General features: G+C 46.4%; 45 non-coding genes and 5 pseudogenes across 45 annotated transcripts; all 50 read left to right on the top strand.

The window, feature by feature from the left end:
- The first annotated feature begins 1,073 nt into the window (after positions 1 to 1,073).
- On the top strand, positions 1,074 to 1,190 carry LOC112699409 (5S ribosomal RNA). Its single transcript, XR_003152477.1, has one exon. It is a non-coding gene; the product is annotated as a 5S ribosomal RNA (ribosomal RNA).
- Positions 1,191 to 1,381: 191 nt separating this feature from the next.
- Positions 1,382 to 1,498, top strand: LOC112699517 (5S ribosomal RNA; annotated as a pseudogene).
- Positions 1,499 to 1,703: 205 nt separating this feature from the next.
- Positions 1,704 to 1,821, top strand: LOC112699011 (5S ribosomal RNA). Its single transcript, XR_003152137.1, has one exon. It is a non-coding gene; the product is annotated as a 5S ribosomal RNA (ribosomal RNA).
- An 857-nt stretch (positions 1,822 to 2,678) lies between these two features.
- Positions 2,679 to 2,795, top strand: LOC112699512 (5S ribosomal RNA; annotated as a pseudogene).
- A 192-nt stretch (positions 2,796 to 2,987) lies between these two features.
- LOC112699478 (5S ribosomal RNA) lies at positions 2,988 to 3,106 on the top strand (annotated as a pseudogene).
- Positions 3,107 to 3,578: 472 nt separating this feature from the next.
- On the top strand, positions 3,579 to 3,697 carry LOC112698688 (5S ribosomal RNA). Its single transcript, XR_003151832.1, has one exon. It is a non-coding gene; the product is annotated as a 5S ribosomal RNA (ribosomal RNA).
- A 191-nt stretch (positions 3,698 to 3,888) lies between these two features.
- LOC112698811 (5S ribosomal RNA) lies at positions 3,889 to 4,007 on the top strand. The gene has a single exon (XR_003151947.1). It is a non-coding gene; the product is annotated as a 5S ribosomal RNA (ribosomal RNA).
- A 205-nt stretch (positions 4,008 to 4,212) lies between these two features.
- LOC112698765 (5S ribosomal RNA) lies at positions 4,213 to 4,331 on the top strand. Its single transcript, XR_003151904.1, has one exon. It is a non-coding gene; the product is annotated as a 5S ribosomal RNA (ribosomal RNA).
- A 187-nt stretch (positions 4,332 to 4,518) lies between these two features.
- Positions 4,519 to 4,637, top strand: LOC112698836 (5S ribosomal RNA). Its single transcript, XR_003151970.1, has one exon. It is a non-coding gene; the product is annotated as a 5S ribosomal RNA (ribosomal RNA).
- A 189-nt stretch (positions 4,638 to 4,826) lies between these two features.
- Positions 4,827 to 4,945, top strand: LOC112698799 (5S ribosomal RNA). The gene has a single exon (XR_003151936.1). It is a non-coding gene; the product is annotated as a 5S ribosomal RNA (ribosomal RNA).
- Positions 4,946 to 5,165: 220 nt separating this feature from the next.
- LOC112699283 (5S ribosomal RNA) lies at positions 5,166 to 5,281 on the top strand. Its single transcript, XR_003152368.1, has one exon. It is a non-coding gene; the product is annotated as a 5S ribosomal RNA (ribosomal RNA).
- Positions 5,282 to 5,469: 188 nt separating this feature from the next.
- LOC112699160 (5S ribosomal RNA) lies at positions 5,470 to 5,587 on the top strand. The gene has a single exon (XR_003152277.1). It is a non-coding gene; the product is annotated as a 5S ribosomal RNA (ribosomal RNA).
- A 186-nt stretch (positions 5,588 to 5,773) lies between these two features.
- LOC112699118 (5S ribosomal RNA) lies at positions 5,774 to 5,894 on the top strand. The gene has a single exon (XR_003152238.1). It is a non-coding gene; the product is annotated as a 5S ribosomal RNA (ribosomal RNA).
- Positions 5,895 to 6,758: 864 nt separating this feature from the next.
- LOC112699374 (5S ribosomal RNA) lies at positions 6,759 to 6,876 on the top strand. Its single transcript, XR_003152449.1, has one exon. It is a non-coding gene; the product is annotated as a 5S ribosomal RNA (ribosomal RNA).
- Positions 6,877 to 7,060: 184 nt separating this feature from the next.
- Positions 7,061 to 7,177, top strand: LOC112699307 (5S ribosomal RNA). The gene has a single exon (XR_003152388.1). It is a non-coding gene; the product is annotated as a 5S ribosomal RNA (ribosomal RNA).
- Positions 7,178 to 7,364: 187 nt separating this feature from the next.
- LOC112698793 (5S ribosomal RNA) lies at positions 7,365 to 7,483 on the top strand. The gene has a single exon (XR_003151930.1). It is a non-coding gene; the product is annotated as a 5S ribosomal RNA (ribosomal RNA).
- Positions 7,484 to 7,667: 184 nt separating this feature from the next.
- On the top strand, positions 7,668 to 7,785 carry LOC112699399 (5S ribosomal RNA). Its single transcript, XR_003152469.1, has one exon. It is a non-coding gene; the product is annotated as a 5S ribosomal RNA (ribosomal RNA).
- A 186-nt stretch (positions 7,786 to 7,971) lies between these two features.
- LOC112699464 (5S ribosomal RNA) lies at positions 7,972 to 8,088 on the top strand (annotated as a pseudogene).
- A 204-nt stretch (positions 8,089 to 8,292) lies between these two features.
- Positions 8,293 to 8,411, top strand: LOC112698960 (5S ribosomal RNA). Its single transcript, XR_003152088.1, has one exon. It is a non-coding gene; the product is annotated as a 5S ribosomal RNA (ribosomal RNA).
- Positions 8,412 to 8,597: 186 nt separating this feature from the next.
- On the top strand, positions 8,598 to 8,718 carry LOC112699301 (5S ribosomal RNA). Its single transcript, XR_003152383.1, has one exon. It is a non-coding gene; the product is annotated as a 5S ribosomal RNA (ribosomal RNA).
- A 185-nt stretch (positions 8,719 to 8,903) lies between these two features.
- On the top strand, positions 8,904 to 9,022 carry LOC112698764 (5S ribosomal RNA). Its single transcript, XR_003151903.1, has one exon. It is a non-coding gene; the product is annotated as a 5S ribosomal RNA (ribosomal RNA).
- A 188-nt stretch (positions 9,023 to 9,210) lies between these two features.
- On the top strand, positions 9,211 to 9,328 carry LOC112699031 (5S ribosomal RNA). The gene has a single exon (XR_003152156.1). It is a non-coding gene; the product is annotated as a 5S ribosomal RNA (ribosomal RNA).
- Positions 9,329 to 10,196: 868 nt separating this feature from the next.
- On the top strand, positions 10,197 to 10,314 carry LOC112699334 (5S ribosomal RNA). The gene has a single exon (XR_003152416.1). It is a non-coding gene; the product is annotated as a 5S ribosomal RNA (ribosomal RNA).
- A 187-nt stretch (positions 10,315 to 10,501) lies between these two features.
- Positions 10,502 to 10,621, top strand: LOC112699295 (5S ribosomal RNA). Its single transcript, XR_003152377.1, has one exon. It is a non-coding gene; the product is annotated as a 5S ribosomal RNA (ribosomal RNA).
- A 188-nt stretch (positions 10,622 to 10,809) lies between these two features.
- LOC112698950 (5S ribosomal RNA) lies at positions 10,810 to 10,927 on the top strand. The gene has a single exon (XR_003152078.1). It is a non-coding gene; the product is annotated as a 5S ribosomal RNA (ribosomal RNA).
- Positions 10,928 to 11,115: 188 nt separating this feature from the next.
- LOC112698625 (5S ribosomal RNA) lies at positions 11,116 to 11,234 on the top strand. Its single transcript, XR_003151771.1, has one exon. It is a non-coding gene; the product is annotated as a 5S ribosomal RNA (ribosomal RNA).
- Positions 11,235 to 11,418: 184 nt separating this feature from the next.
- Positions 11,419 to 11,536, top strand: LOC112698985 (5S ribosomal RNA). Its single transcript, XR_003152111.1, has one exon. It is a non-coding gene; the product is annotated as a 5S ribosomal RNA (ribosomal RNA).
- A 211-nt stretch (positions 11,537 to 11,747) lies between these two features.
- Positions 11,748 to 11,866, top strand: LOC112698584 (5S ribosomal RNA). The gene has a single exon (XR_003151733.1). It is a non-coding gene; the product is annotated as a 5S ribosomal RNA (ribosomal RNA).
- Positions 11,867 to 12,053: 187 nt separating this feature from the next.
- On the top strand, positions 12,054 to 12,169 carry LOC112699426 (5S ribosomal RNA; annotated as a pseudogene).
- A 186-nt stretch (positions 12,170 to 12,355) lies between these two features.
- Positions 12,356 to 12,474, top strand: LOC112698668 (5S ribosomal RNA). The gene has a single exon (XR_003151813.1). It is a non-coding gene; the product is annotated as a 5S ribosomal RNA (ribosomal RNA).
- Positions 12,475 to 12,661: 187 nt separating this feature from the next.
- On the top strand, positions 12,662 to 12,780 carry LOC112698583 (5S ribosomal RNA). Its single transcript, XR_003151732.1, has one exon. It is a non-coding gene; the product is annotated as a 5S ribosomal RNA (ribosomal RNA).
- A 188-nt stretch (positions 12,781 to 12,968) lies between these two features.
- LOC112699059 (5S ribosomal RNA) lies at positions 12,969 to 13,086 on the top strand. Its single transcript, XR_003152182.1, has one exon. It is a non-coding gene; the product is annotated as a 5S ribosomal RNA (ribosomal RNA).
- Positions 13,087 to 13,267: 181 nt separating this feature from the next.
- On the top strand, positions 13,268 to 13,386 carry LOC112698582 (5S ribosomal RNA). Its single transcript, XR_003151731.1, has one exon. It is a non-coding gene; the product is annotated as a 5S ribosomal RNA (ribosomal RNA).
- A 185-nt stretch (positions 13,387 to 13,571) lies between these two features.
- Positions 13,572 to 13,690, top strand: LOC112698891 (5S ribosomal RNA). Its single transcript, XR_003152023.1, has one exon. It is a non-coding gene; the product is annotated as a 5S ribosomal RNA (ribosomal RNA).
- Positions 13,691 to 13,878: 188 nt separating this feature from the next.
- On the top strand, positions 13,879 to 13,997 carry LOC112698615 (5S ribosomal RNA). The gene has a single exon (XR_003151762.1). It is a non-coding gene; the product is annotated as a 5S ribosomal RNA (ribosomal RNA).
- A 187-nt stretch (positions 13,998 to 14,184) lies between these two features.
- Positions 14,185 to 14,303, top strand: LOC112698581 (5S ribosomal RNA). Its single transcript, XR_003151730.1, has one exon. It is a non-coding gene; the product is annotated as a 5S ribosomal RNA (ribosomal RNA).
- Positions 14,304 to 14,487: 184 nt separating this feature from the next.
- LOC112698831 (5S ribosomal RNA) lies at positions 14,488 to 14,606 on the top strand. Its single transcript, XR_003151966.1, has one exon. It is a non-coding gene; the product is annotated as a 5S ribosomal RNA (ribosomal RNA).
- Positions 14,607 to 14,810: 204 nt separating this feature from the next.
- Positions 14,811 to 14,928, top strand: LOC112699042 (5S ribosomal RNA). The gene has a single exon (XR_003152166.1). It is a non-coding gene; the product is annotated as a 5S ribosomal RNA (ribosomal RNA).
- Positions 14,929 to 15,121: 193 nt separating this feature from the next.
- On the top strand, positions 15,122 to 15,240 carry LOC112698608 (5S ribosomal RNA). Its single transcript, XR_003151755.1, has one exon. It is a non-coding gene; the product is annotated as a 5S ribosomal RNA (ribosomal RNA).
- An 874-nt stretch (positions 15,241 to 16,114) lies between these two features.
- On the top strand, positions 16,115 to 16,233 carry LOC112699112 (5S ribosomal RNA). Its single transcript, XR_003152232.1, has one exon. It is a non-coding gene; the product is annotated as a 5S ribosomal RNA (ribosomal RNA).
- A 186-nt stretch (positions 16,234 to 16,419) lies between these two features.
- Positions 16,420 to 16,537, top strand: LOC112699057 (5S ribosomal RNA). Its single transcript, XR_003152180.1, has one exon. It is a non-coding gene; the product is annotated as a 5S ribosomal RNA (ribosomal RNA).
- Positions 16,538 to 16,725: 188 nt separating this feature from the next.
- LOC112698929 (5S ribosomal RNA) lies at positions 16,726 to 16,843 on the top strand. Its single transcript, XR_003152059.1, has one exon. It is a non-coding gene; the product is annotated as a 5S ribosomal RNA (ribosomal RNA).
- A 187-nt stretch (positions 16,844 to 17,030) lies between these two features.
- LOC112698618 (5S ribosomal RNA) lies at positions 17,031 to 17,149 on the top strand. Its single transcript, XR_003151765.1, has one exon. It is a non-coding gene; the product is annotated as a 5S ribosomal RNA (ribosomal RNA).
- A 188-nt stretch (positions 17,150 to 17,337) lies between these two features.
- Positions 17,338 to 17,455, top strand: LOC112699077 (5S ribosomal RNA). The gene has a single exon (XR_003152199.1). It is a non-coding gene; the product is annotated as a 5S ribosomal RNA (ribosomal RNA).
- Positions 17,456 to 17,639: 184 nt separating this feature from the next.
- LOC112699046 (5S ribosomal RNA) lies at positions 17,640 to 17,757 on the top strand. Its single transcript, XR_003152170.1, has one exon. It is a non-coding gene; the product is annotated as a 5S ribosomal RNA (ribosomal RNA).
- A 186-nt stretch (positions 17,758 to 17,943) lies between these two features.
- Positions 17,944 to 18,061, top strand: LOC112699150 (5S ribosomal RNA). The gene has a single exon (XR_003152268.1). It is a non-coding gene; the product is annotated as a 5S ribosomal RNA (ribosomal RNA).
- Positions 18,062 to 18,290: 229 nt separating this feature from the next.
- Positions 18,291 to 18,409, top strand: LOC112699155 (5S ribosomal RNA). Its single transcript, XR_003152273.1, has one exon. It is a non-coding gene; the product is annotated as a 5S ribosomal RNA (ribosomal RNA).
- A 184-nt stretch (positions 18,410 to 18,593) lies between these two features.
- LOC112698973 (5S ribosomal RNA) lies at positions 18,594 to 18,712 on the top strand. Its single transcript, XR_003152100.1, has one exon. It is a non-coding gene; the product is annotated as a 5S ribosomal RNA (ribosomal RNA).
- A 183-nt stretch (positions 18,713 to 18,895) lies between these two features.
- LOC112698762 (5S ribosomal RNA) lies at positions 18,896 to 19,014 on the top strand. Its single transcript, XR_003151901.1, has one exon. It is a non-coding gene; the product is annotated as a 5S ribosomal RNA (ribosomal RNA).
- Positions 19,015 to 19,202: 188 nt separating this feature from the next.
- LOC112698686 (5S ribosomal RNA) lies at positions 19,203 to 19,321 on the top strand. Its single transcript, XR_003151830.1, has one exon. It is a non-coding gene; the product is annotated as a 5S ribosomal RNA (ribosomal RNA).
- The last annotated feature ends 31 nt before the right edge of the window (positions 19,322 to 19,352 follow it).

Here is a 19,352-nt window from a genome sequence, read left to right as displayed (position 1 = left end):
GTTTGGTTACGGAGACATAGACACTGAGACATAGACACAGTGATACACGGTGACACATGTCTGCTGTTTGGTTTGGTGAGACACAGATTTTCGAAAGGACACGGGAGGACACGGATGGACACGGAGACACTAAATTTGTGTACCTCCAATTTGGTGAGACACTGAGACACAACTTGTGAGACACTAATTTTTTACTCTTTTACCCTTATTGAGTTTTTAAAATTTGTCTTCTTATTTTTCCAAATCTTTTTTTTTCTCTTCTCTTTTAGATTCTATAACTAAATTTACTTTTCTATTTTTTTCAAAAAAAAAATTTGTACATTTAATTTTTTTATTTATTTAAATTTTGATTAATCTTTGATAAATTCTGAACTTTAATTTTCTATTTTTTTTCAAGAATAATTATATATTTAATATTTAAATGATAATTTAAGATGGTATTAGAAGAAATAAAAAATTATTAGAAGAAATAAAAATTATGTGAGGCATGCATGTTGATAATAGGTGTAATTTAATGAGGAAAACTTGTGGTTGAATGAAGGGTAATCATCTTTTAAATAGTGTTGGTCTTGATTTGCCATACACATAATAGCACAATATTTTAATGTCCATGTTTTAATGTCTGTGTCTCTAGTCTATGTTATCAAATACAAACCAAACAGAGCCTAAATGAACATCAGTAGAACCTAAGGGGGCCGAATGGAATTCGACAGGCACTTACGTGGAAGCTTGCGATAGTTTACCTCACTCGCGCATGTTACAAATTGTTGTGCGAACTAAAATAGGTGCGATCATACAGCACTAATGACCGTCCCATCAGAACTCCGCATAAGCGTGCGAAGAGTAGTCTAGGATGGGTGACCTCCTGGGAAGTCCTCGTGTTGCACCCTCTTTTTTTTTTTTTTAACGTGTGCCGACTTCATTCTTTAAATGACGCTATCCCGAGTAGGACACCTGAGGGCGACCCGCAATGGCTCATCCTCGACAGGCACTAACGGTACCCGCAAGGCTTCGCGGATAGTGTTACGCTCTCTCGCGCCGCATGGTTAACAAATTGTGTGTGCAACTATAATAGGTGCGATCATACCAGCATAATGCACCGGATCCCATCAGAACTCCGCAGTTAAGCGTGCTTGGGCGAGAGTAGTACTAGGATGGGTGACTCCTGGGAAGTCTTCGTGTTGAACCTCTTTTTTTTTTTTTTTTTTTTAACGTCGTGCCGACCTTCATTCTTTAAATGAGCTATCCGAGTAGGACACCTGAGGGCGACCCGCAATGGCCTCATCCTCGACAGGCACCTACGGTACCCACAAGGCTTCGGCGGATAGTGTTACGCTCTCTCGCGCCGCATGGTTAACAAAATTGTGTGTGCGACTATAATAGGTGCGATCATAACCAGCACTAATGCACCGGATCCCATCAAAACTCCGCAGTTAAGCGTGCTTGGAGAGAGTAGTACTAGGATGGTGACTCCTGGGAATTCTTCGTGTTGCACCTTTTTTTTTTTTTTTTTTTTTTTTTTTTTTTTTTTTAACGTCGTGCCGACCTTCATTCTTTAAATGACGCTATCCGAGTAGGACACCTAAGGGCGACCCGCAATGGCCTCATCCTCGACAGGCACCTACGGTACCGCAAGGCTTCGCGGATAGTGTTACGCTCTCTTGCGCCGCATGGTTAACAAAATGTGTTGTGCGAACTATAATAGGTGCGATCATACCAGCACTAATGCACCGGATCCCATCAGAATCCGCAGTTAAACGTGCTTGGGCGAGGGTAGTACTAGGATGGGTGACCTCCTGGGAAGTCTTCGTGTTGCACCTCTTTTTTTTTTTTTTTAACGTCGTGCCGACTTTATTCTTTAAGGTAGTGTTTGGTTACGGAGACATAGACACTGAGACATAGACACAGTGATACAGGTGAACATGTCTGCTGTTTGGTTTTGGTGAGACCAGATTTTCGAAGGACACGGGAGGACACGGATGGACACGGAGACACTAAATTTGTGTACCTCCAATTTGGTGAGACATTGAGACACAACTTGTGAGACCCTAATTTTTTACTCTTTTAACCCTTATTGAGTTTTTAAAATTTGTCTTCTTATTTTTCCAAATCTTTTTTTTCTCTTTCTCTTTTAGATTTATAACTAAATTTACTTTTCTATTTTTTTCAAAAAAAATTGTACATTTAATTTTTTTATTTATTTAAATTTGATTAATCTTGATAATTCTGAACTTAATTTTCTTTTTTTCAAGTATATATATTTATATTTAAATATAATTTAAGTGGTATTAGAAGAAATAAAAAATTATAGAGAAATAAAATTTAATGGTGATGGATGCATTGTTTGGGATAAGTGTATTGTAATGATGGTAAAACTTGTGGTTGAATGAAGGGTATTCAAGTCTTTTTAAATATTGTCTTGTTTCTTATTTTGCCAAACAATACATAGACACAATATTTTATGTCCATGTCTTTAATGTCTGTGTCTCTATGTCTATGTTCATAAATACATCAACCAAACGAGCCTAAATGACGCTATCCCGAGTAGGACACCTAAGGCGAGCCGCAATGGCCTCATCCCTCGACAGGCCACCATACGGTACCCGCAAGGTTCGCGGATAGTGTTACGCTCATCAGCGCCCGGCATGGTTAACAAAATTGTGTGTGCGAACTATAATAGGTGCGATCATACCAGCATAATGCACGGATCCCATCAGAACTCCGGCAGTTAAGCGTGCTTGGGCAAGAGTAGTACTAGGATGGGTGACTCCTGGGAAGTCCTCGTGTTGCACAACCACTTTTTTTTTTTTTTTAACCGTCGTGCCGACCTTCATTCTTAAATGACGCTATCACCGAGTAGGACACCTAAGGGCGAGCCCGCAATGGCTCATCTCGACAGGCACCTACGGTACCCGCAAGGCTTGCGGGATAGTGTTACGCTCTCTCGCGCGCATGGTTTAACAAAATTGTGTGTGCGAACTATAATAGGTTGCGATCATACAGCACTAATGCACGCGGATCCCATCAGTAACTCCGCAGTTAAGCGTGCTTGGGCGAAGTAGTACTAGGATGGGTGACTTCCTGGGAAGTCTTTGTGTTGCAACCTCTTTTTTTTTTTTTTTATTTTTTAACGTCGTGCGACCGATTCATTCTTAAATGACGCTATCCCGAGTAGGACACCTATAGGGCGAGCTCTTGGCTCATCCTCGCAGGCACTACCGGTACGGTCAAGGTCGCGGAAGTGTTACGGCTTCGGGCATGGTAACAGAAATTGTGTGGAACTATAAGGGCGTCATACAGATAATCGCACGGATCCATCAAACTCCGCAGTTAGGTGTTGAAGAGTGTACTAGGATGGGTGACCTCCTGGGAAGTCCTCGTGTTGCACCTCTTTTTTTTTTTTTTTAACGTCGTGCCGACCTTCATTCTTTAAATGACGCTATCCCGAGTAGGACACCTGAGGGCGACCGCAATGGCCTCATCCTCGACAGGCACCTACGGTACCCGCAAGGCTTCGCGGATAGTGTTACGCTCTCTCGCGCCGCATGGTTAACAAAATTGTGTGTGCGAACTATAATAGGTGCGATCATACCAGCACTAATGCACCGGATCCCATCAGAACTCCGCAGTTAAGCGTGCTTGGGCGAGAGTAGTACTAGGATGGGTGACCTCCTGGGAAGTCTTCGTGTTGCACCACTTTTTTTTTTTTTTTTTTTAACGTCGTGCCGACCTTCATTCTTTAAATGACGCTATCCCGAGTAGGACACCTGAGGGCGACCCGCAATGGCCTCATCCTCGACAGGCACCTACGTACCCACAAGGCTTCGCGGATAGTGTTACGCTCTCTCGCGCCGCATGGTTAACAAAATTGTGTGTGCGAACTATAATAGGTGCGATCATACCAGCACTAATGCACCAGATCCCATTAGAACTCCGCAGTTAAGCGTGCTTGGGCGAGAGTAGTACTAGGATGGGTGACCTCCTGGGAATTCTTCGTGTTGCACCTTTTTTTTTTTTTTTTTTTTTTTTTTTTTTTTTTTTAACGTCGTGCCGACCTTCATTCTTTAAATGACGCTATCCCGAGTAGGACACCTAAGGGCGAGCCGCAATGGCCTCATCCTCGACAGGCACCTACGGTACCAAGGCTTCGCGGATAGTGTTACGCTCTCTCGCGCGCGCATGGTTAACAAAATTGTGTGTGCGAACTATAATAGGTGCGATCATACCAGCACTAATGCACCGGATCCCATCAGTACTCCGCAGTTAAGCGTGCTTGGGCGAGAGTAGTACTAGGATGGGTGACCTCCTGGGAAGTCTTCGTGTTGCACCTCTTTTTTTTTTTTTTAACGTCGTGCCGACCTTCATTCTTTAAATGACGCTATCCCGAGTAGGACACCTAAGGGCGAGCCGCAATGGCCTCATCCTCGACAGGCACCTACGGTACCCGCAAGGCTTCGCGGATAGTGTTACGCTCACTCGCGCCGCATGGTTAACAAAATTGTGTGTGCGAACTATAATAGGTGCGATCATACCAGCACTAATGCAACGGATCCCATCAGAACTCCGCAGTTAAGCGTGCTTGGGCAAGAGTAGTACTAGGATGGGTGACCTCCTGGGAAGTCCTCGTGTTGCACCTTTTTTTTTTTTTTTTTTAACGTCGTGCCGACCTTCATTCTTTAAATGACGCTATCCCGAGTAGGACACCTAATGGCGACCCGCAATGGCCTCATCCTCGACAGGCACCTACGGTACCCGCAAGGCTTCGCGGATAGTGTTACGCTCTCTCGCGCCGCATGGTTAACAAAATTGTGTGTGCGAACTATAATAGGTGCGATCATACCAGCACTAATGCACCGGATCCCATCAGAACTCCGCAATTAAGCGTGCTTGGGCGAGAGTAGTACTAGGATGGGTGACCTCCTGGGAAGTCTTCGTGTTGCACCTCTTTTTTTTTTTTTTTTTTTTTTTTTTTTTTTTTTTTTTTTTTTTTTTTAACGTCGTGCCGACCTTCATTCCTTAAATGACGCTATCCCGAGTAGGACACCTAAGGGCGAGCCGCAATGGCCTCATCCTCGACAGGCACCTACGGTACCCGCAAGGCTTCGCGGATAGTGTTACGCTCACTCGCGCCGCATGGTTAACAAAATTGTTGTGCGAACTATAATAGGTGCGATCATACCAGCACTAATGCAACGGATCCCATCAGAACTCCGCAGTTAAGCGTGCTGGGCAAGAGGTACTAGGATGGGTGACCTCCTGGGAAGTCCTCGTGTTGCACCTCTTTTTTTTTTTTTTAACGTCGTGCCGACCTTCATTCTTTAAATGACGCTATCCCGAGTAGGACACCTGAGGGCGACCCGCAATGGCCTCATCCTCGACAGGCACCTACGGTACCCGCAAGGCTTCGCGGATAGTGTTACGCTCTCTCGCGCCGCATGGTTAACAAAAATTGTGTGTGCGAACTATAATAGGTGCGATCATACCAGCACTAATGCACCGGATCCCATCAGAACTCCGCAGTTAAGCGTGCTTGGGCGAGAGTAGTACTAGGATGGTGACCTCCTTGGAAGTCTTCGTGTTACACCTCTTTTTTTTTTTTTTAACGTCGTGCGACCTTCATTCTTTAAATGACGCTATCCCGAGTAGGACACCTGAGGGCGACCCGCAATGGCCTCATCCTCGACAGGCACCTACGGTACCCACAAGGCTTCTCGGATAGTGTTACGCTCTCTCGCGCCGCATGGTTAACAAAATTGTGTGTGCGAACTATAATAGGTGCGATCATTACCAGCACTAATGCACCGGATCCCATCAGAAACTCCGCAGTTAAGCGTGCTTGGGCGAGAGTAGTACTAGGATGGGTGACCTCCTGGGAATTCTTCGTGTTGCACCTCTTTTTTTTTTTTTTTTTAACGTCGTGCCGACCTTCATTCTTTAAGGTAGTGTTTGGTTACTGAGACATAGACACAGTGATACACGGGTGACACATGTCTGCTGTTTGGTTTGGTGAGACACAGATTTCGAAGGACACGGGAGGACACGGATGGACACGGAGACACTAAATTTGTGTACCTCCAATTTGGTGAGACACTGAGACACAACTTGTGAGACACTAATTTTTACTCTTTTACCCTTATTGAGTTTTTAAAAATTTGTCTTCTTATTTTTCCAAATCTTTTTTTTCTCTTTCTCTTTTAGATTCTACAACTAAATTTACTTCTATTTTTCAAAAAAAAAATGTACATTTAATTTTTTATTTATTTAAATTTTGATTAATCTTTTGATAAATTCTGAACTTTAATTTTCTATTTTTTTCAAGAATAATTATATATTAATATTTAAATGATAATTTAAGATGGTATTAGAAGAAATAAAAAATTATTAGAAGAAATAAAAATTTAATGGTGATGGCATGCATTGTTGGGATAATAGGTGTATTGTAATGATGGTAAACTTGTGGTTGAATGAAGGGTAATCAGTCTTTTAAATATGTGTCTTGTTTCTTATTTTGCCAAACACAATACATAGACACAAATATTTTATGTCCATGTCTTTAATGTCTGTGTCTCTATGTCTATGTCTCATCAAATACATCAACCAAACGGAGCCTAAATGACGCTATCCCGAGTAGGACACCTAAGGGCGAGCCGCAATGGCCTCATCCTCGACAGGCACCTACGGTACCCGCAAGGCTTCGCGGATAGTGTTACGCTCACTCGCGCCGCATGGTTAACAAAATTGTGTGTGCGAACTATAATAGGTGCGATCATACCAGCACTAATGCCCCGGATCCCATCAGAACACCGCAGTTAAGCGTGCTTGGCAAGAGTAGTACTAGGATGGGTGACCTCCTGGGAAGTCCTCGTGTTGCACCACTTTTTTTTTTTAACGTCGTGCCGACCTTCATTCTTTAAATGACGCTATCCCGAGTAGGACACCTAAGGGCGAGCCGCAATGGCCTCATCCTCGACAGGCACCTACGGTACCCGCAAGGCTTCGCGGATAGTGTTACGCTCTCTCGCGCCGCATGGTTAACAAAATTGTGTGTGCGAACTATAATAGGTGCGATCATACCAGCACTAATGCACCGGATCCATCAGTACTCCGTAGTTAAGCGTGCTTGGGCGAGAGTAGTACTAGGATGGGTGACCTCCTGGAAGTCTTCGTGTTGCACCTCTTTTTTTTTTTTTTAACGTCGTGCCGACCTTCATTCTTTAAATGACGCTATCCCGAGTAGGACACCTAAGGCGAGCCGCAATGGCCTCATCCTCGACAGGCACCTACGGTACCCGCAAGGCTTCGCGGATAGTGTTACGCTCTCTCGCGCCGCATGGTTAACAAAATTGTGTGTGCGAACTATAAATAGGTGCGATCATACCAGCACTAATGCACCGGATCCCATCAGTACTCCGCAGTTAAGCGTGCTTGGGCGAGAGTAGTACTAGGATGGGTGACCTCCTGGGAAGTCTTCGTGTTGCACCTTTTTTTTTTTTTTAACGTCGTGCCGACCTTCATTCTTTAAATGACGCTATCCGAGTAGGACACCTAAGGGCGAGCCGCAATGGCCTCATCCTCGACAGGCACCTACGGTACCCGCAAGGCTTCGCGGATAGTGTTACGCTCTCTCGCGCCGCATGGTTAACAAAATTGTGAGTGCGAACTATAATAGGTGCGATCATACCAGCACTAATGCAACGGATCCATCAGAACTCCGCAGTTAAGCGTGGTTGGGCAAGAGTAGTACTAGGATGGGTGACCTCCTGGGAAGTCCTCGTGTTGCACTCTTTTTTTTTTTTTTAACGTCGTGCCGACCTTCATTCTTTAAATGACGCTATCCCGAGTAGGACACCTAATGGCGACCCGCAATGGCCTCATCCTCGACAGGCACCTACGGTACCCGCAAGGCTTCGCGGATAGTGTTACGCTCTCTCGCGCCGCATGGTTAACAAAATTGTGTGTGCGAACTATAATAGGTGCGATCATACCAGCACTAATGCACCGGATCCATCAGAACTCCGCAGTTAAGCTGCTTGGGCGAGAGTAGTACTAGGATGGGTGACCTCCTGGGAAGTCTTCATGTTGCACTCTTTTTTTTTTTTTTTTTTTTTTTTTTTTTTTTAACGTCGTGCCGACCTTCATTCTTTAAATGACGCTATCCCGAGTAGGACACCTCAGGGCGAGCCGCAATGGCCTCATCCTCGACAGGCACCTACGGTACCCGCAAGGCTTCGCGGATAGTGTTACGCTCACTCGCGCCGCATGGTTAACAAAATTGTGTGTGCGAACTATAATAGGTGCGATCATACCAGCACTAATGCAACGGATTCCATCAGAACTCCGCAGTTAAGCGTGCTTGGGCAAGAGTAGTACTAGGATGGGTGACCTCCTGGGAAGTCCTCGTGTTGCACCTCTTTTTTTTTTTTTAACGTCGTGCCGACCTTCATTCTTTAAATGACGCTATCCCGAGTAGGACACCTGAGGGCGACCCGCAATGGCCTCATCCTCGACAGGCACCTACGGTACCCGCAAGGCTTCGCGGATAGTGTTACGCTCTCTCGCGCCGCATGGTTAACAAAATTGTGTGTGCGAACTATAATAGGTGCGATCATACCAGCACTAATGCACCGGATCCCATCAGTACTCCGCAGTTTAAGCGTGCTTGGGCGAGAGTAGTACTAGGATGGGGTGACCTCCTGGGAAGTCTTCGTGTTGCACCTCTTTTTTTTTTTTTAACGTCGTGCCGACCTTCATTCTTTAAATGACGCTATCCCGAGTAGGACACCTAAGGCGAGCCGCAATGGCCTCATCCTCGACAGGCACCTACGGTACCCGCAAGGCTTCGCGGATAGTGTTACGCTCTCTCGCGCCGCATGGTTAACAAAATTGTGTGTGCGAACTATAATAGGTGCGATCATACCAGCACTAATGCACCGGATCCCATCAGTACTCCGCAGTTAAGCGTGCTTGGGCGAGAGTAGTACTAGGATGGGTGACCTCCTGGGAAGTCTTCGTGTTGCACCTCTTTTTTTTTTTTTTTTAACGTCGTGCCGACCTTCATTCTTTAAATGACGCTATCCCGAGTAGGACACCTAAGGGCGAGCCGCAATGGCCTCATCCTCGACAGCACCTACGGTACCCGCAAGGCTTCGCGGATAGTGTTACGCTCTCACGCGCCGCATGGTTAACAAAATTGTGTGTGCGAACTATAATAGGTGCGATCATACCAGCACTAATGCACCGGATCCCATCAGAACTCCGCAGTTAAGCGTGCTTGGCGAGAGTAGTACTAGGATGGGTGACCTCTTGGGAATTCTTCGTGTTGCACCTCTTTTTTTTTTTTTTTTTAACGTCGTGCCGACCTTCATTCTTTAAGGTAGTGTTTGGTTACTGAGACATAGACACAGTGATACACGGTGACACATGTCTGCTGTTTGGTTTGGTGAGACACAGATTTTTGAAGGACACGGGAGGACACGGATGGACACGGAGACACTAAATTTGTGTACCTCCAATTTGGTGAGACACAGAGACACAACTTGTGAGACACTAATTTTTTACTCTTTTACCTTATTGAGTTTTTAAAATTGTCTTCTTATTTTCCAAATCTTTTTTTTTCTCTTTCTCTTTTAGATTCTACAACTAAATTTACTTTTCTATTTTTTTCAAAAAAAATTTGTACATTTAATTTTTTATTTATTTAAATTTTGATTAATCTTTGATAAATTCTGAACTTTAATTTTCTATTTTTTTCAAGAATAATTATATATTTAATATTTAAATGATAATTTAAGATGGTATTAGAAGAAATAAAAAATTATTAGAAGAAATAAAAATTTAATGGTGATGGCATGCATTGTTTGGGATAATAGGTGTATTGTAATGATGGTAAAACTTTGGTTGAATGAAGGTAATCAGTCTTTTTAAATATGTGTCTTGTTTCTTATTTTTGCCAAACACAATACATAGACACAAATATTTTACGTCCATGTATTTAATGTCTGTGTCTCTATGTCTATGTCTCATCAAATACATCAACCAAACGGAGCCTAAATGACGCTATCCCGAGTAGGACACCTAAGGGCGAGCCGCAATGGCCTCATCCTCGACAGGCACCTACGGTACCCGCAAGGCTTCGCGGATAGTGTTACGCTCACTCGCGCCGCATGGTTAACAAAATTGTGTGTGCGAACTATAATAGGTGCGATCATACCAGCACTAATGCCCCGGATCCCATCAGAACACCGCAGTTAAGCGTGCTTGGGCAAGAGTATACTAGGATGGGTGACCTCCTGGGAAGTCCTCGTGTTGCACCACTTTTTTTTTTTTTTAACGTCGTGCCGACCTTCATTCTTTAAATGACGCTATCCCGAGTAGGACACCTAAGGGCGAGCCGCAATGGCCTCATCCTCGACAGGCACCTACGGTACCCGCAAGGCTTCGCGGATAGTGTTACGCTCTCTCGCGCCGCATGGTTAACAAAATTGTGTGTGCGAACTATAATAGGTGCGATCATACCAGCACTAATGCACCGGATCCCATCAGTACTCCGCAGTTAACCGTGCTTGGCGAGAGAGTAGTACTAGGATGGGTGACCTCCTGGGAAGTCTTCGTGTTGCACCTCTTTTTTTTTTTTTTTAACGTCGTGCCGACCTTCATTCTTTAAATGACGCTATCCCGAGTAGGACACCTAAGGGCGAGCCGCAATGGCCTCATCCTCGACAGGCACCTACGGTACCCGCAAGGCTTCGCGGATAGTGTTACGCTCTCTCGCGCCGCATGGTTAACAAAATTGTGTGTGCGAACTATAATAGGTGCGATCATACCAGAACTAATGCACCGGATCCCATCAGAACTCCGCAGTTAAGCGTGCTTGGGCAAGAGTAGTACTAGGATGGGTGACCTCCTGGGAGTCCTCGTGTTGCACCTCTTTTTTTTTTTTTTTAACGTCGTGCCGACCTTCATTCTTTAAATGACGCTATCCCGAGTAGGACACCTAAGGGCGACCCGCAATGGCCTCATCCTCGACAGGCACCTACGGTACCCGCAAGGCTTCGCGGATAGTGTTACGCTCTCTCGCGCCGCATGGTTAACAAAATTGTGTGTGCGAACTATAATAGGTGCGATCATACCAGCACTAATGCACCGGATCCCATCAGAACTCCGCAGTTAAGCGTGCTTGGGCGAGAATAGTACTAGGATGGGTGACCTCCTGGGAAGTCTTCGTGTTGCACCTCTTTTTTTTTTTTAACGTCGTGCCGACCTTCATTCTTTAAATGACGCTATCCCGAGTAGGACACCTGAGGGCGACCCGCAATGGCCTCATCCTCGACAGGCACCTACGGTACCCACAAGGCTTCGCGGATAGTGTTACGCTCTCTCGCGCCGCATGGTTAACAAACTGTGTGTGCGAACTATAATAGGTGCGATCATACCAGCACTAATGCACCGGATCCCATCAGAACTCCGCAGTTAAGCGTGCTTGGGCGAGAGTAGTACTAAGATGGTGACCTCCTGGGAATTCTTCGTGTTGCACCTCTTTTTTTTTTTTTTTTTTTTTTTTTTTTTTTTTTTTTTAACGTCGTGCCGACCTTCATTCTTTAAATGACGCTATCCCAGGTAGGACACCTAAGGGCGACCCGCAATGGCCTCATCCTCGACAGGCACCTACGGTACCCGCAAGGCTTCGCGGATAGTGTTACGCTCTCTCGCGCCGCATGGTTAACAAAATTGTGTGTGCGAACTATAATAGGTGCGATCATACCAGCACTAATGCACCGGATCCCATCAGAACTCCGCAGTTAAGCGTGCTTGGGCGAGAGTAGTACTAGGATGGGTGACCTCCTGGGAAGTCTTCGTGTTGCACCTCTTTTTTTTTTTTTTAACGTCGTGCCGACCTTCATTCTTTAAATGACGCTATCCCGAGTAGGACACCTAAGGGCGAGCCGCAATGGCCTCATCCTCGACAGGCACCTACGGTACCCGCAAGGCTTCGCGGATAGTGTTACGCTCTCTCGCGCCGCATGGTTAACAAAATTGTGTGTGCGAACTATAATAGGTGCGATCATACCAGCACTAATGCACCGGATCCCATCAGTACTGCAGTTAAGCGTGCTTGGGCGAGAGTAGTACTAGGATGGTGACCTCCTGGGAAGTCTTCGTGTTGCACCTCTTTTTTTTTTTTTTAACGTCGTGCCGACCTTCATTCTTTAAATGACGCTATCCCGAGTAGGACACCTAAGGGCGAGCCGCAATGGCCTCATCCTCGACAGGCACCTACGTACCCGCAAGGCTTCGCGGATAGTGTTACGCTCACTCGCGCCGCATGGTTAACAAAATTGTGTGTGCGAACTATAATAGGTGCGATCATACCAGTACTAATGCACCGGATCCCATCAGAACTCCGCAGTTAAGCGTGCTTGGGCAAGAGTAGTACTAGGATGGGTGACCTCCTGGGAAGTCCTCGTGTTGCACCTCTTTTTTTTTTTTTTTAACGTCGTGCCGACTTCATTCTTTAAATGACGCTATCCCGAGTAGGACACCTAAGGGCGACCCGCAATGGCCTCATCCTCGACAGGCACCTACGGTACCCGCAAGGCTTCGCGGATAGTGTTACGCTCTCTCGCGCCGCATGGTTAACAAAATTGTGTGTGCGAACTATAATAGGTGCGATCATACCAGCACTAATGCACCGGATCCCATCAGAACTCCGCAGTTAAGCGTGCTTGGGCGAGAGTAGTACTAGGATGGGTGACCTCCTGGGAAGTCTTCGTGTTGCACCTCTTTTTTTTTTTTTTTAACGTCGTGCCGACCTTCATTCTTTAAATGACGCTATCCCGAGTAGGACACCTGAGGGCGACCCGCAATGGCCTCATCCTCGACAGGCACCTACGGTACCCACAAGGCTTCGCGGATAGTGTTACGCTCTCTCGCGCCGCATGGTTAACAAAATTGTGTGTGCGAACTATAATAGGTGCGATCATACCAGCACTAATGCACCGGATCCCATCAGAACTCCGCAGTTAGCGTGCTTGGGCAAGAGTAGTACTAGGATGGGTGACCTCCTGGGAAGTCCTCGTGTTGCACCTTTTTTTTTTTTAACGTCGTGCCGACCTTCATCTTTAAATGACGCTATCCCGAGTAGGACACCTAAGGGCGACCCGCAATGGCCTCATCCTCGACAGGCACCTACGGTACCCGCAAGGCTTCGCGGATAGTGTTACGCTCTCTCGCGCCGCATGGTTAACAAATTGTGTGTGCGAACTATAGTAGGTGCGATCATACCAGCACTAATGCACCGGATCCCATCAGAACTCCGCAGTTAAGCGTGCTTGGGCGAGAGTAGTACTAGGATGGGTGACCTCCTGGGAAGTCTTCGTGTTGCACCTCTTTTTTTTTTTTAACGTCGTGCCGACCTTCATTCTTTAAATGACGCTATCCCGAGTAGGACACCTAAGGGCGAGCCGCAATGGCCTCATCCTCGACAGGCTCCTACGGTACCCGCAAGGCTTCGCGGATAGTGTTACGCTCTCTCGCGCCGCATGGTTAACAAAATTGTGTGTGCGAACTATAATAGGTGCGATCATACCAGCACTAATGCACCGGATCCCATCAGTACTCTGCAGTTAAGCGTGCTTGGGCGAGAGTAGTACTAGGATGGGTGACCTCCTGGGAAGTCTTCGTGTTGCACCTCTTTTTTTTTTTTTTTTAACGTCGTGCGACCTTCATTCTTTAAATGACGCTATCCCGAGTAGGACACCTAAGGGCGAGCCGCAATGGCCTCATCCTCGACAGGCACCTACGGTACCCGCAAGGCTTCGCGGATAGTGTTACGCTCACTCGCGCCGCATGGTTAACAAAATTGTGTGTGCGAACTATAATAGGTGCGATCATACCAGCACTAATGCACCGGATCCCATCAGAACTCCGCAGTTAAGCGTGCTTGGGCAAGAGTAGTACTAGGATGGGTGACCTCCTGGGAAGTCCTCGTGTTGCACCTCTTTTTTTTTTTTTTTAACGTCGTGCCGACCTTCATTCTTTAAATGATGCTATCCCGAGTAGGACACCTAAGGGCGACCCGCAATGGCCTCATCCTCGACAGGCACCTACGGTACCCGCAAGGCTTCGCGGATAGTGTTACGCTCTCTCGCGCCGCATGGTTAACAAATTGTGTGTGCGAACTATAATAGGTGCGATCATACCAGCACTAATGCACCGGATCCCATCAGAACTCCGCAGTTAAGCGTGCTTGGGCGAGAGTAGTACTAGGATGGGTGACCTCCTGGGAAGTCTTCGTGTTGCACCTCTTTTTTTTTTTTTAACGTCGTGCCGACCTTCATTCTTTAAATGACGCTATCCGAGTAGGACACCTGAGGCGACCCGCAATGGCCTCATCCTCGACAGGCACCTACGGTACCCACAAGGCTTCGCGGATAGTGTTACGCTCTCTCGCGCCGCATGGTTAACAAAATTGTGTGTGCGAACTATAATAGGTGCGATCATACCAGCACTAATGCACCGGATCCCATCAAAACTCCGCAGTTAAGCGTGCTTGGGCGAGAGTAGTACTAGGATGGGTGACCTCCTGGGAATTCTTCGTGTTGCACCTCTTTTTTTTTTTTTTTTTTTTTTTTTTTTTTTAACGTCGTGCCGACCTTCATTCTTTAAATGACGCTATCCCGAGTAGGACACCTAAGGGCGACCCGCAATGGCCTCATCCTCGACAGGCACCTACGGTACCCGCAAGGCTTCGCGGATAGTGTTACGCTCTCTCGCGCCGCATGGTTAACAAAATTGTGTGTGCGAACTATAATAGGTGCGATCATACCAGCACTAATGCACCGGATCCCATCAGAACTCCGCAGTTAAGCGTGCTTGGGCGAGAGTAGTACTAGGATGGGTGACCTCCTGGAAGTCTTCGTGTTACACCTCTTTTTTTTTTTTTTTTTTTTAAACGTCGTGCCGACCTTCATTCTTTAAATGACGCTATCCCGAGTAGGACACCTGAGGGCGACCCGCAATGGCCTCATCCTCGACAGGCACCTACGGTACCCACAAGGCTTCGCGGATAGTGTTACGCTCTCTCGCGCCGCATGGTTAACAAATTGTGTGTGCGAACTATAATAGGTGCGATCATACCAGCACTAATGCACCGGATCCCATCAGAACTCCGTAGTTAAGCGTGCTTGGGCGAGAGTAGTACTAGGATGGGTGACCTCCTGGGAATTCTTCGTGTTGCACCTCTTTTTTTTTTTTTTTTTTAACGTCGTGCGACCTTCATTCTTTAAGGTAGTGTTTGGTTACTGAGACATAGACACAGTGATACACGGTGACACATGTCTGCTGTTTGGTTTGGTGAGACACAGATTTTCGAAGGACACGGGAGGACACGGATGGACACGGAGACACTAAATTTGTGTACCTCCAATTTGGTGAGACACTGAGACACAACTTGTGAGACACTAATTTTTTACTCTTTACCCTTATTGAGTTTTTAAAATTTGTCTTCTTATTTTCCAAATCTTTTTTTTTCTCTTTCTCTTTTAGATTCTACAACTAAATTTACTTTTCTATTTTTTCTAAAAAAAAATTTGTACATTTAATTTTTATTTATTTAAATTTTGATTAATCTTTGATAAATTCTGAACTTTAATTTTCTATTTTTTTTCAAGAATAATTATATATTTAATATTTAAATGATAATTTAAGATGGTATTAGAAGAAATAAAAAATTATTAGAAGAAATAAAAATTTAATGGTGATGACATGCATTGTTTGGGATAATAGGTGTATTGTAATGATGGTAAAACTTGTGGTTGAATGAAGGGTAATCAGTCTTTTTTAAATATGTGTCTTGTTTCTTATTTTTGCCAAACACAATACATAGACACAAATATTTTATGTCCATGTCTTTAATGTCTGTGTCTCTATGTCTATGTCTCATCAAATACATCAACCAAACGGAGCCTAAATGACGCTATCCCGAGTAGGACACCTAAGGGCGAGCCGCAATGGCCTCATCCTCGACAGGCACCTACGGTACCCGCAAGGCTTTCGCGGATAGTGTTACGCTCACTCGCGCCGCATGGTTAACAAAATTGTGTGTGCGAACTATAATAGGTGCGATCATACCAGCACTAATGCCCCGGATCCCATCAGAACACCGCAGTTAAGCGTGCTTGGGCAAGAGTAGTACTAGGATGGGTGACCTCCTGGGAAGTCCTCGTGTTGCACCACTTTTTTTTTTTTTAACGTCGTGCCGACCTTCATTCTTTAAATGACGCTATCCCGAGTAGGACACCTAAGGGCGAGCCGCAATGGCCTCATCCTCGACAGGCACCTACGGTACCCGCAAGGCTTCGCGGATAGTGTTACGCTCTCTCGCGCCGCATGGTTAACAAAATTGTGTGCGCGAACTATAATAGGTGCGATCATACCAGCACTAATGCACCGGATCCCATCAGTACTCCGCAGTTAAGCGTGCTTGGGCGAGAGTAGTACTAGGATGGTGACCTCCTGGGAAGTCTTCGTGTTGCACCTCTTTTTTTTTTTTTTTTAACGTCGTGCCGACCTTCATTCTTTAAATGACGCTATCCCGAGTAGGACACCTAAGGGCGAGCCGCAATGGCCTCATCCTCGACAGGCACCTACGTACCCGCAAGGCTTCGCGGATAGTGTTACGCTCACTCGCGCCGCATGGTTAACAAAATTGTGTGTGCGAACTATAATAGGTGCGATCATACCAGCACTAATGCACCGGATCCCATCAGAACTCCGCAGTTAAGCGTGCTTGGGCAAGAGTAGTACTAGGATGGGTGACCTCCTGGAAGTCCTCGTGTTGCACCTCTTTTTTTTTTTTTTAACGTCGTGCCGACCTTCATTCTTTAAATGACGCTATCCCGAGTAGGACACCTAAGGCGACCCGCAATGGCCTCATCCTCGACAGGCACCTACGGTACCCGCAAGGCTTCGCGGATAGTGTTACGCTCCACTCGCGCCGCATGGTTAACAAAATTGTGTGTGCGAACTATAATAGGTGCGATCATACCAGCACTAATGCACCGGATCCCATCAGAACTCCGCAGTTAAGCGTGCTTGGGCGAGAGTAGTACTAGGATGGGTGACCTCGTGGGAAGTCTTCGTGTTGCACCTCTTTTTTTTTTTTTTTAACGTCGTGCCGACCTTCATTCTTTAAATGAAGCTATCCCGAGTAGGACACCTGAGGGCGACCCGCAATGGCCTCATCCTCGACAGGCACCTACGGTACCCACAAGGCTTCGCGGATAGTGTTACGCTCTCTCGCGCCGCATGGTTAACAAAATTGTGTGTGCGAACTATAATAGGTGCGATCATACCAGCACTAATGCACCGGATCACATCAGAACTCCGCAGTTAAGCGTGCTGGGCGAGAGTAGTACTAGGATGGGTGACCTCCTGGGAAGTCCTCGTGTTGCACTCTTTTTTTTTTTTTTAACGTCGTGCCGACCTTCATTCTTTAAATGACGCTATCCGAGTAGGACATCTAAGGCGAGCCGCAATGGCCTCATCCTCGACAGGCACCTACGGTACCCGCAAGGCTTCGCGGATAGTGTTACGCTCACTCGCGCCGCATGGTTAACAAAATTGTGTGTGCGAACTATAATAGGTGCGATCATACCAGCACTAATGCACCGGATCCCATCAGAACTCCGCAGTTAAGCGTGCTTGGGCAAGTGTAGTACTAGGATGGTGACCTCCTGGGAAGTCCGCGTGTTGCACCTCTTTTTTTTTTTTTAACGTCGTGCCGACCTTCATTCTTTAAATGACGCTATCCCGAGTAGGACACCTAAGGGTGAGCCGCAATGGCCTCATCCTCGACAGGCACCTACGGTACCCGCAAGGCTTCGCGGATAGTGTTACGCTCTCTCGCGCCGCATGGTTAACAAAATTGTGTGTGCGAACTATAATAGGTGCGATGATACTAGCACTAATGCACCGGATCCCATCAGAACTCCGCAGTCAAGCGTGCTTGGGCGAGAGTAGTACTAGGATGGGTGACCTCCTGGAAGTCTTCGTGTTGCACCTCTTTTTTTTTTTTTTTTTTTTTTTTTTTTTTTTTTTTTTTTTTTTTTTTTTTTTTTTTAACGTCGTGCCGACCTTCATTCTTTAAATGACGCTATCCCGAGTAGGACACCTAAGGGCGACCCGCAATGGCCACATCCTCGACAGGCACCTACGGTACCCGCAAGGCTTCGCGGATAGTGTTACGCTCTCTCGCGCCGCATGGTTAACAAAATTGTGTGTGCGAACTATAATAGTGCGATCATACCAGCACTAATGCACCGGATCCCAACAGATCTCCGCAGTTAAGCGTGCTTGGGGGAGAGTAGTACTAGGATGGGTGACCTCCTGGGAAGTCCTCGTGTTGCACCTCTTTTTTTTTTTTAACGTCGGGCCGACCTTCATTCTTTAAATGACGCTATCCCGAGTAGGACACCTAAGGGCGACCCGCAATGGCCTCATCCTCGACAGGCACCTACGGTACCCGCAAGGCTTCGCGGATAGTGTTACGCTCTCACGCGCCGCTGGTTAACAAAATTGTGTGTGCGAACTATAATAGGTGCGATCATACCAGCACTAATGCACCGGATCCCATCAGAACTCCGCAGTTAAGCCTGCTTGGGCGAGAGTAGTACTAGGATGGGTGACCTCCTGGGAAGTCTTCGTGTTGCACGTCTTTTTTTTTTTTAACGTCGTGCGACCTTCATTCTTTAAATGACGCTATCCCGAGTAGGACACCTAAGGGCGAGCCGCAATGGCCTCATCCTCGACAGGCACCTACGGTACCGCAAGGCTTCGCGGATAGTGTTACGCTCACTCGCGCCGCATGGTTAACAAAATTGTGTGTGCGAATTATAATAGGTGCGATCATACCAGCACTAATGCACCGGATCCCATCAGAACTCCGCAGTTAAGCGTGCTTGGGCAAGAGTAGTACTAGGATGGGTGACCTCCTGGGAAGTCTTCGTGTTGCACCTCTTTTTTTTTTGTTTTAACGTCGTGCCGACCTTCATTCTTTAAATGACGCTATCCCGAGTAGGACACCTAAGGGCGACCCGCAATGACCTCATCCTCGACAGGCACCTACGGTACCCGCAAGGCTTCGCGGATAGTGTTACGCTCTCTCGCGCCGCATGGTTAACAAAATTGTGTGTGCGAACTATAATAGGTGCGATCATACCAGCACTAATGCACCGGATCCCATCAGAACTCCGCAGTTAAGCGTGCTTGGGCGAGAGTAGTACTAGGATGGGTGACCTCCTGGGAAGTCTTCGTGTTGCACCCTTTTTTTTTTTTTCTAACGTCGTGCCGACCTT

Source organism: Arachis hypogaea, chromosome 6 (assembly GCF_003086295.3).
Source record: "Arachis hypogaea cultivar Tifrunner chromosome 6, arahy.Tifrunner.gnm2.J5K5, whole genome shotgun sequence".
In the NCBI taxonomy this organism is placed as follows: Eukaryota; Viridiplantae; Streptophyta; class Magnoliopsida; order Fabales; family Fabaceae; genus Arachis; species Arachis hypogaea.
The sequence above is the reverse complement of the archived record's forward strand: the minus strand, read 5'-3'. Positions and strand labels throughout refer to the sequence as shown.